Source organism: Sinocyclocheilus grahami, unplaced genomic scaffold (assembly GCF_001515645.1).
Source record: "Sinocyclocheilus grahami isolate Dianchi unplaced genomic scaffold, SAMN03320097.WGS_v1.1 scaffold720.1, whole genome shotgun sequence".
Lineage (NCBI taxonomy): Eukaryota > Metazoa > Chordata > Actinopteri > Cypriniformes > Cyprinidae > Sinocyclocheilus > Sinocyclocheilus grahami.
Genome location: NW_015505899.1, coordinates 227,652 through 237,724, shown reverse-complemented (window position 1 = coordinate 237,724; position 10,073 = coordinate 227,652). Strand labels below are relative to the sequence as shown.

The 10,073-nt window shown below is 33.8% G+C and overlaps 1 long non-coding RNA gene across 1 annotated transcript in view; it reads right to left on the bottom strand.

Annotated features, from left to right (window-relative positions):
- The window catches only part of LOC107560332 (uncharacterized), an 11,454-nt gene extending 2,743 nt beyond the window's left edge, over positions 1-8,711 (bottom strand). The window contains exons 1-2 of the long non-coding RNA XR_001605715.1: positions 8,701-8,711; positions 2,877-2,881 (exon numbers count right to left, since the gene is read on the bottom strand). This is a non-coding gene — a long non-coding RNA (uncharacterized lncRNA). The remainder of the gene's footprint in view (positions 1-2,876; positions 2,882-8,700) is intronic.
- Between the last annotated feature and the right edge of the window lie 1,362 nt (positions 8,712-10,073).

The window sequence follows — 10,073 nt, the reverse complement described above, 5'->3', positions numbered from 1 at the left end:
GGTGTTTTTTCCCCCCCCCCCCCCCATTTATTCAACACACAAGAAAATATTTCAACTGCTTAGAAACTACTCATTTGGTAAGCACCCACTTCTGATCACTCTAATGCCATTCTTATCTGTAATTTTGATCTGATTTGAGGAACTATCATGCACTTAAACACTCCTCTAAAGTGTCTAAATGGTTTTACTCTAGTGAGCTTTTTCACCCAATGTATTAATTTATTTTCTTTAACTAAGCATTTTACTGCTTAAAAATGTAAACGACAATATAAAATGCACATAATATAAGAAAAATTACGTTTGAAGTTTTTGAGAATTTAATATGAAAATGCTGCAATTCAACTGCTCATTTGAACACAGATGTATTCAAATTGTATTCAAATACAGTATGTCTACAACAAAAATTTTTTATTTAAAAAAGGCTTTGGGAAATGTTTCATCATATCGTAAGTTTCACTTGTTTTTTGACTTTATCCTTTAATGTTTTAACCTTTATTTTAACCATTCGTATTGTACCAAATGTGCTATTGCTTGAGCAACACAAAGCGAACAAATTGAATAGTCCAAAGCTTCTAAAGTCATTTGAACGTAATTCATTCAATTAAGATTTTTTTAATATGAATATTTTATCTTGGACTCCGTAAAAGTTAAGTTGGAGAAGCTAAGTTTATGTTAACACCAAAGAATTATGCCAGTGTCAAAAGAAACACAATGCGTAAAACATCTTGAAACTGGTTTTGACTCAAATTTGATTGCACGTGAAATATGTGCATCATTAATATGTGCTATGATAACACTGTTGATGGTCGGAAAAGACTAATTTTTCCATTCCACATTGACTCGTTTGATTAGTTTTTGATTTGTAAAAGTTAATTCTTTGGCAAATATTTTTGCTTCAGTAACGTCAAACATCAAATCAATTGCACTGATGCAAGAAAAACTGATGTGCTATTTTTCCTCATATTTTTCTTTCGTCATTATTTCAGCTGCTCTGCTTCATGCAATGGGTGTTAAGATTCACTTGTTATTTGTAAGCATGGACCAAGCCTAATTTTATTTAGTTTGCACGTAACTGTTTTTTTAAAGGTTAATTTACCAAAAGCTGACATATATAGAACAACTCTAACAAATGGTGATTTTTCCAACATCAAATTAAATATGAAATAAAATTAGTAATGGTTTCTTTTCATATAAATCAATGTGGAAGTACACCATTAGTGCCATCATTTTATCTTTAAGGACCAAATTCCATTAACATATAGTGATATCATATAATCAATGTAAAAAAAAAAGTAAAAGTGTAATGTGAATATTTGGTTGGAAATGCTCATATCATAGTAGAATTTTACCCCTTGACAAATAGACAATGTAGTAAAATGCCATTGGATTCTTTACTAGCTTATTTCTGCTAATGTATTTAGGTCTGTTGGTTTAGATACACATTAGGAAGACTTTTATCCCTATTTTGTGCTATATAAATTGCGTTGACTGCATAGAAACCTAGCTGACATAAAAATCTAAGTTTTCAAAAAGATTTGGTATTTTTCATGGTTTAAAGCCATATCTTAAGCCTTGTTTTATTCTTGCACTAGCACATCATTTATTTTCACAAATTTCATTATCTTGGTTTTCATATTGAAACATTCAAACTGAGCGAATGTGGAGCTGTTGTAGTAAAGGTATTAAACATCTTACAGTATTCAAACAACAACCTTAAAACGAAAATCTGCAGTTGTGATTTTAATTTGTGTTTAAAGTTAGTTTGTCTAATTTCTATTATTGTTGTGAAAAGTTTGTTTGCTTCGTAATACCTTCTGTTTAGAGATATAGAATAAGGTTTTTTAGTGTGTGTACAAGGCCATTTCCTTTTATTTTTGTATGTCAAACACTGGACTAGAATAATTTTTAACAATTTGTGAGACATCAGTCAAGCCAAGTCAAATTATAATTTGATTTGTATAGGGCTTTCATCAACACAAAGCAGCACAGAATACAGATTTGTTCTGACCAACACATTCAGTTTGTTCAGCTACACAGGGTTGTCTACACTCAACTATCTCTCTCTAAAATTAAATTGACCCCATTTTTGTAGGGAAAACACCCGTTTTTAATCACCCTAATCTTTCCACAAACTTTTTTTTTATTCCACAAAACCTACGAAAATTTAAGAATTTAAAAGAAAACCCCTTGGCAAAGTAACGGCATGATAAAATGTCAAGAGGCAAACCTCTTCAGCGAATACAACAACGGAGAGAAACCACTAAGCATAAACCACAGTTGATCCCTGCAGCAATCCTCATTGACTTAAACCCAAATACCACTTATCAAACCAGAAAAGAATTTTGCACTAAAATTATTCTTGGTCTTCTTTGATAAATAGCAATAGAACACTTCACATAAACACGAACCAACCATGTGTAACAACAAAAGCTTTCTGTGCTCTTAAAAGATGCTATTTTGTTTTTTAAATAGACATTTGCGTTATTTGTTTATATAGAAACAACATTGGAGATGTGTGGTGATGCTGAGGCTGTAAAGTTGGATATTAATACTGTTAAAGAAAACACATAGAACATGTCCGAGTTTTAGGTACATTAAAGTATATGCTTCCTGTTTCCTCTTGTGATTGTTCTTGAACAATTTTTTTTACAAGCTCTGAGGAAAAGAAGAAGGCTGTCCCAGAAACATGAAGACACGGTTTTTTTTTTTTTGGTGGTGGTGTTTCAACACTAATGAAATATTTAGAGGGGAATATTCACACAGGCCAACTTGCTTGACTCTTGCGAGAGATGTGAGAGTCAGAGACCTTCAACTGAGTGCAAACATATACTTATTGCTTCTTGTTATTATTAAGCGAGTTTTTGCTGATCTTTTACAAACACTTTGTCAGTACTACCGTGTTTCTGGGACTGGGATGTTTTGTCATTGATCAAAAGTCACGGTCAGGTTTCAAGCTATGAATAGGAACGGTTCTTTTGCTTTGCCGCTGTGACATCCACACACACAAAATCTACTTAGAGTCAGTATCCATAAAGGAAGAAACTGAAACTATAGGTGATCAGTAATAACTTCTAGCAATTCTACGTAGTGATGGTTTTTGGTTTCTGGAAATAGTGGCTTTCCAGTTAAAACTGCTTTGTGGTGTTGTTGAAAGGTGTTGCAGTTTGTCTCAATATGTTGCGTGTTAGAGGAAGCATAAGTATGTGCCTTCATGTAATCTTCTTGGTGAGCTTGTTTTTATTAAGAAGCTGAAGCCAGCCAGTTGTGTTTGCACTAAAACCAAATTGCTTTTGTGATGTTGGTTATTTGAGCAAGCTTGTTGCATCACTTTAGCAGTATGCATGAGGGTGATCCTTGGTAAGTTCTAGGGATAGAGCTTGTGTCTTTTAACTTCTAAACTAGTGCAGCTTAGGAAATCTCCGGAATAATATCTCTGCTTTGTTCCGTTTTGTTTTGATCAAATCATCCAACGACGTCATCGTGTCTTGCAGTGGCATATTCCATATTGAAAAGAAACACCAATCACGCATACAAACAAATATAATATTGCATACCATGCGATATTAGAGTATTTAACATGTCTGTGGAAAAGACTGTCACGTTTCTCTGAATAAGTGGGAGGGCATGAGTTCATGAGGTCGCCTCAAGACTATTGGTCATGTTAATATTGGTTCTTTTGTGCTATTTTTTTAACGAAGTAAGTTTGTGTTGCATTTGTAATTTATTTCTGTTTTGTTTATTGAAACCTAAAACAGGCCTACATGCTTTTCAGTCTTACAAATGCACCTTATTCTCACCTGTCTGGAACAGACAGGCCTTGTAATATCTCTAATTTAGCACCTTACTACACAGCATGATTTCACTTTATGTCAGTTTTGCTATACTTCCATGCATATGATTTGAAAGAAAAAAATAAAACCTTATATATTTTGTGAAAATATTTAAAGGGATGTGCCAAAGTTTGGAGGCGATCTCCCTTGTTTGTATGTTTATTATTACTTTTTCTTTTCCTTCTGCTTCAGTTATTTCAATGGTATCTCATGTAACATTTCTTACAAATGTGTTTAGAAAAAAACAATTATTTCAGCAAACAGTATCATTACTTGCCATTTTACAGTAAGCCCTGTATTTTCACGTATATTTACCAGTGATGTGTATTTGTTATTAAACAGAAAATAGCCGTAAAAGCTTCATTATGTTACATAATATTGTGACTTTTTCGAAAAACTGTGAAGACTTGCATATACTTTATACAGAAGTATTAAGCCTTAATGCAAAAGACTAAAAAAAAAAAAAAAAAAGAGTGGAAGAATAACTGATTGTTGCAAAGTAAGGATGATTTTTTTGTAAATGTTACCAGCACCTTTTTTGTAATTTTCACTCTCTGAGGTATTGTAAGTTCACTCTGTTTGTGAAGTTTGAATATGAAGGAATAAAAAATAGTACTTTCCTGTACATTAAAGGATAGGATGATGTGTGTGTTTTTATTTCTGGGCCTGTGGCTGTACAGCTGGGCTGTATTATAGAAACATCCTAACTCTTTAGTTGCCAGAATCATTTCACTTTTTTTCGAATGTTAGACATTTTTCAAATAAATTTCTGTAACACAGCCTCTTGGATTTTGTTCAAATATCAATATCAACAGAGCATAAAACAACTAACACATAATAGTCCTAGGTTGTCTTTCATTTGTGCATTTCTGCATACCATTTTTTCTCAATTTTTCTGAGTAAAATAGTTATTGTAAAGTAATAGTCTATAATACTGAAGCACCTTTTCATAAATATGCATTTCTGCATACCATTTTTTCCTCTATTTTTCTGAGTAAAATAGTTATTGTAAAGTAATAGTCTTTAATACTGAAGCACATTTTCATAAATATGAATCACTATTAAACAGGTTTTGATACATTTTTCATCAGTGCATCAACACATGCAGAATAGACTACAATGGAAGGAAATCAATCCAGAGGTCCATCAGAGAGGTCATCGGAGAAAGGGAAGCAGAGGACTGTCCACAATTGTCCATCATGTGGCATGCAGGACCTGAAAAGATCAACTGTCAATTCATGCATTCATTAAGAACATTTTGAAGAGAAAAACAGTAAGTTTTAAAGTACACGGTAAAAGGTATTAATGTATACTTGACTGCAGGACAAGTACTTTATACATTTACATGAAGTATCGTTTACAATATTGGCCATATATTCTTTGCTCAGAATTGACATTGAAGACATTCACACCATTTCATTACACACTGAATACTATAGATACTGTAGCAATGTTGCTTTGATCAGGCAATGTATGTGCTTTTCCGAATGTGACAACTGTACATTTTCAGAACTGATTTGAACTGATCAGAGCCACAGCTAAAGTATAGTTTCTTTCACATGCACACACACAAGCACTTTTCAAATCCGTGGTGTGGTTGTGACTAAAGAGGTGTGTACACTGAATTTATCAAATGTGACTACAATGGAAGGAAATCAATCCAGAGGTCCATCAGAGAGGTCATCGGAGAAAGGGAAGCAGAGGACTGTCCACAATTGTCCATCATGTGGCATGCAGGACCTGAAAAGATCAACTGTCAATTCATGCATTCATTAAGAACATTTTGAAGAGAAAAACAGTAAGTTTTAAAGTACACGGTAAAAGGTATTAATGTATACTTGACTGCAGGACAAGTACTTTATACATTTACATGAAGTATCGTTTACAATATTGGCCATATATTCTTTGCTCAGAATTGACATTGAAGACATTCACACCATTTCATTACACACTGAATACTATAGATACTGTAGCAATGTTGCTTTGATCAGGCAATGTATGTGCTTTTCCGAATGTGACAACTGTACATTTTCAGAACTGATTTGAACTGATCAGAGCCACAGCTAAAGTATAGTTTCTTTCACATGCACACACACAAGCACTTTTCAAATCCGTGGTGTGGTTGTGACTAAAGAGGTGTGTACACTGAATTTATCAAAACCCCATAGCCTACACAGTTAAGACTATCCAAATAACCTGGCCAGATCTGTGGGCAAGGTATTTTAAATTCAGAAATCCTTGATTACAATGGAGAGACAAGATGATAGCTAGTCTGTAAATCAGGACTATTCAGTTCCATTTCTGAAGAGCCATGACCCAGAGATCTTAGATCCAACCCTAAATAAACACATCAGAAGCAACTAATCAAGGTCTTAAGGATTGCTTGATTATTATAGTAAGATGTGACTGATTTCACTGCTAGACCTTACAGGCTTTTTTACAGTAAAATACTGGCAACACTGTTGCCAGGTAGTCATTGAAATGGATCTGTAACAGTGACTAACTAGCAAAAGTGTTGCCAGTTAATTACGGTAACCGAGCCATTATGGTGACTAACCGGCAACACTGTTGCCAATTAATCACTGTAACAGCAGTTGTTACAGCGACTAACTGGCAATAATCTTGACAGTTACATACTGTAAATCAAGAATTATAATAAATAACTGTCAGAAGTGTTGGCAATTAATTACTGTAATGCAATATTCTTTACTGTTATTTCTTTAAAAAAAAAAAAAAAAAAAAGAAAAAGCATATAAAATGTTCATACAAATATATTTTGTCACTTTGGCAAAACAAATACACAACACAAAATATATCATACATATATACAAATTAGAACGTTTTACTCAAATGAAAATACTGCTAGTTTATGACTATGTTAATCAACCACATTTTCTATAGAATTAGTAAGATAAGTATAAATGATATACAAGCATTCTTTTTTCCTTTAATGTAACAAAACAAAACAAAAAACAAAGGAATAATAAATAAACACTGGCAGTGTATTTTAGTGACTTCATTTAAATGAAATCATAATCACAAGAAAAATATAACCAAATATCATTTTTTACCTTTACAATATTATACACAAATATAAACTAAACAAATAAATAATAAATAAATAAAAAATTAACAATGGCAGTGTATTTTGGCAAATTCTAGCAATTTATTTAGCATATTTTCAGTGAAACTGGCAAAACAATTATATCACATGACCACAATAATAAATAAAAAAAAATATATATACAAAACTATAAAAATAGTTTTGTATATATATATTACATATCCCCCCCCCAGAAAATAAGACCAAAGAAAATAATGACCAAAAATATGTTTTTTCCCATACCTCTTTGTTTGATTTCCATTATCAGTTTTCAACAATGTATCGGGAATAAGAAGTCCTGAAGATCTGTCACCTCTACTCGCACAAGGTCCTGTATCTTCTGAACACCCACCACAAAACAAAGAGGACTGACCACTTCTTGAAGTCTGTTCATGTCTAATTTTGTGAGAACTCTTTTTTTTTTTTTCTTGCTGAATCAGCTCTGTGTCTGAAGTAAAAAAAGCACACTAAGTGATATAATGACACCACAGAAAGCTCTGCCACTTTATACACTGGAAAGAGGACAGTAATCCAAGAGACTATCAACATTAACACACACATACGTTGGATCAGAGTTGTGCAAAGAGTGAACTCCAAGGTCTGACAAAAAGCACAGATTCATACAGTTCGGTAACAAATAGACATAATTTGGACTGAGTATAACATATTTTTCATAAGATATACCCACAGCTGTTGTGGTCTACAACAACAACAACAAGGCCATTGGTATATTTGGTTCCTTCATAAACAACCCTGATACCTCTGAAGTACTCCGAGTGACACAGTTAGCTGCCCTTATTGCATTTTGTATTTTTGTGTTGTATAACTGGCCATTGTGTTCATGCACTTCACTGACAGACTGAGTTTTAGGAGAAAATATCTGGCCACAAGCTAGATACGACTGGAGTCACAAAGCATGGAGGGAGTACCCCATACACATGAAAAAATTTAAGGGAATTTAAAGCAGAATTAAATTTGATGCCTTCTACTATAGATTGATCAATAGTTGTGCACACTATGTGCATAATTTGTTTGTTCTTTTTAAGCCAAGATTTAAAGGTTGTTGGCAAAATGTCTCTGTCAATTAAACAGGACCAACAGAAATCAGCTGGTACTAAAATAAAAAAAAAAACCTATATGGTTGATTTTATGGATTTAACATTTTTTAAGAAATAGACCCCAACGAGTCTGTGTCAATGGAATCTCATCTGATTATACAGTCCTGAATTCAGGGTTACCACAAGGATGTGTGTTTTCACCTCTGATACACCCTATAGATCGATGATTGAAAGTATTTTAACATAAAATATTGTATCATGGTATGGCAATTTAACAATGAGACATAAAAATAAATTACCATAATTAGTTAATGAAGCAAATATGATAATCGGCCAGAAACAGAGTACAATGCAAGAGCTGTTTTTACACTTTATGGAAAAAAGGCGATAGCAGTATATTCAGACCAAACTCATCCACTTCATTCCTGCTTTGAGGCCCTTCCTTCAGTGCGCTGGCTGCATATACCGCTGGCTAAAAAAGGATGTGTGTTATCACCTCTGCTTTTTTCTGTCTATATTAATGAACTTCAACGTAACAGGGATGATCTCACCCTGATCAAATACGATGATGATTTGGTTTTAATCTCTTGCCAATTGGACATGAACAGTTTAACTTATTTTGAGTATATTGAAAGTCTTGTTCAGTGGTTTGATGATCAATCACTTACAATTGAACATTGAGAAGACAAAGGAACTATGCTGTGGGAACAAAAATAGGATCGGTTCGGCTGGCGTCTCATGTGAACAAATTACTATAAAAGGTGTAAAGGTAGAGCAAGTTTCAAATTTGAAATATTTAGGTACAATCATTGATGATAAACTCTCATTCCAGGAAAATGTGGACCATATACACAAGAAAGCAAGACAGCGTTTAGGTCTACTCAGGAAACTAAGAAATGTTAGCATCGATAGGAGGATCCTAACCATTGTTTATAGATCGATGATTGAAAGTATTTTAACATAAAATATTGTATCATGGTATGGCAATTTAACAATGAGACAGAAAAATAAATTACCATAATTAATTAATGAAGCAAATATGATAATCGGCCAGAAACAGAGTACAATGCAAGAGCTGTTTTTACACTTTATGGAAAAAAGGCGATAGCAGTATATTCAGACCAAACTCATCCACTTCATTCCTGCTTTGAGGCCCTTCCTTCAGGGCGCTGGCTGCATATACCGCTGGCTAAAAAGAACCTATATAAAAGATCATTTGTACCATTGGCGGTGACTGTTTTCAACCAAATTCTTAATTGAGGTATTATCATGAGGTATATTTCTGGGTAGGTGTGTGTACACATGTGTATGCATATGTGTGGGCATACTTATATATTGTATTGTATTAATTTTTTTTAAAAAGTTTTTTTTTTATGTGATATGTGAATGTATAGTATTATCTGTTAGAATGTATTTTCTATGCCAGTGTCAAAGATGAATTTCTGTTCAGGAAATCTGGACAGACAATAACGTTAAACTAAACTAAACTAACTATACAATGAGACCCAAGATTATCCCCACAAATGGCAATAAGCCCTGCTTTAATAATAGTGCCTTCAGATTGAAATCCAGAATCCTCTAAATATTTCAGATCAGCAACAAGGCTGAAAAGGACCTTCTCCTGACCAATCTATTTAAAGTCTTCATCTCTACACAGTAAAACAAGATGCATTGGGTCAACTACGGAGCAGTTGTGTGGCAGAATCTCACCTAGGGTCATGTACACTGCCAGGATTTATTATCTTTTTACCCGAACCAAGTGGATTTACAACTTCAAATGCATCCTGGCACAAGATAATTGGTAATGATGATGGATGCTCATGAAAGATGGCAGTTTGCTTGATGCATGTGCCATCCTTTTTATCACTCTGTCAACACAATCAAGCATTTTTTGTAAGATTTATTTGGGCATTTTCACCTATTATTATGATACGACAGATCATAACTGACAGGAAGCAAAGTGGGAAAGAGAGGGGCGGGATTGGGAAAGGTCCTCGAGTCGGGATTCGAACTCGGGACACCCATAGTGCAATGGTGCTGTATGTCGGCGCACTGCCCACAAGGCTATCGGCACCAACTCAA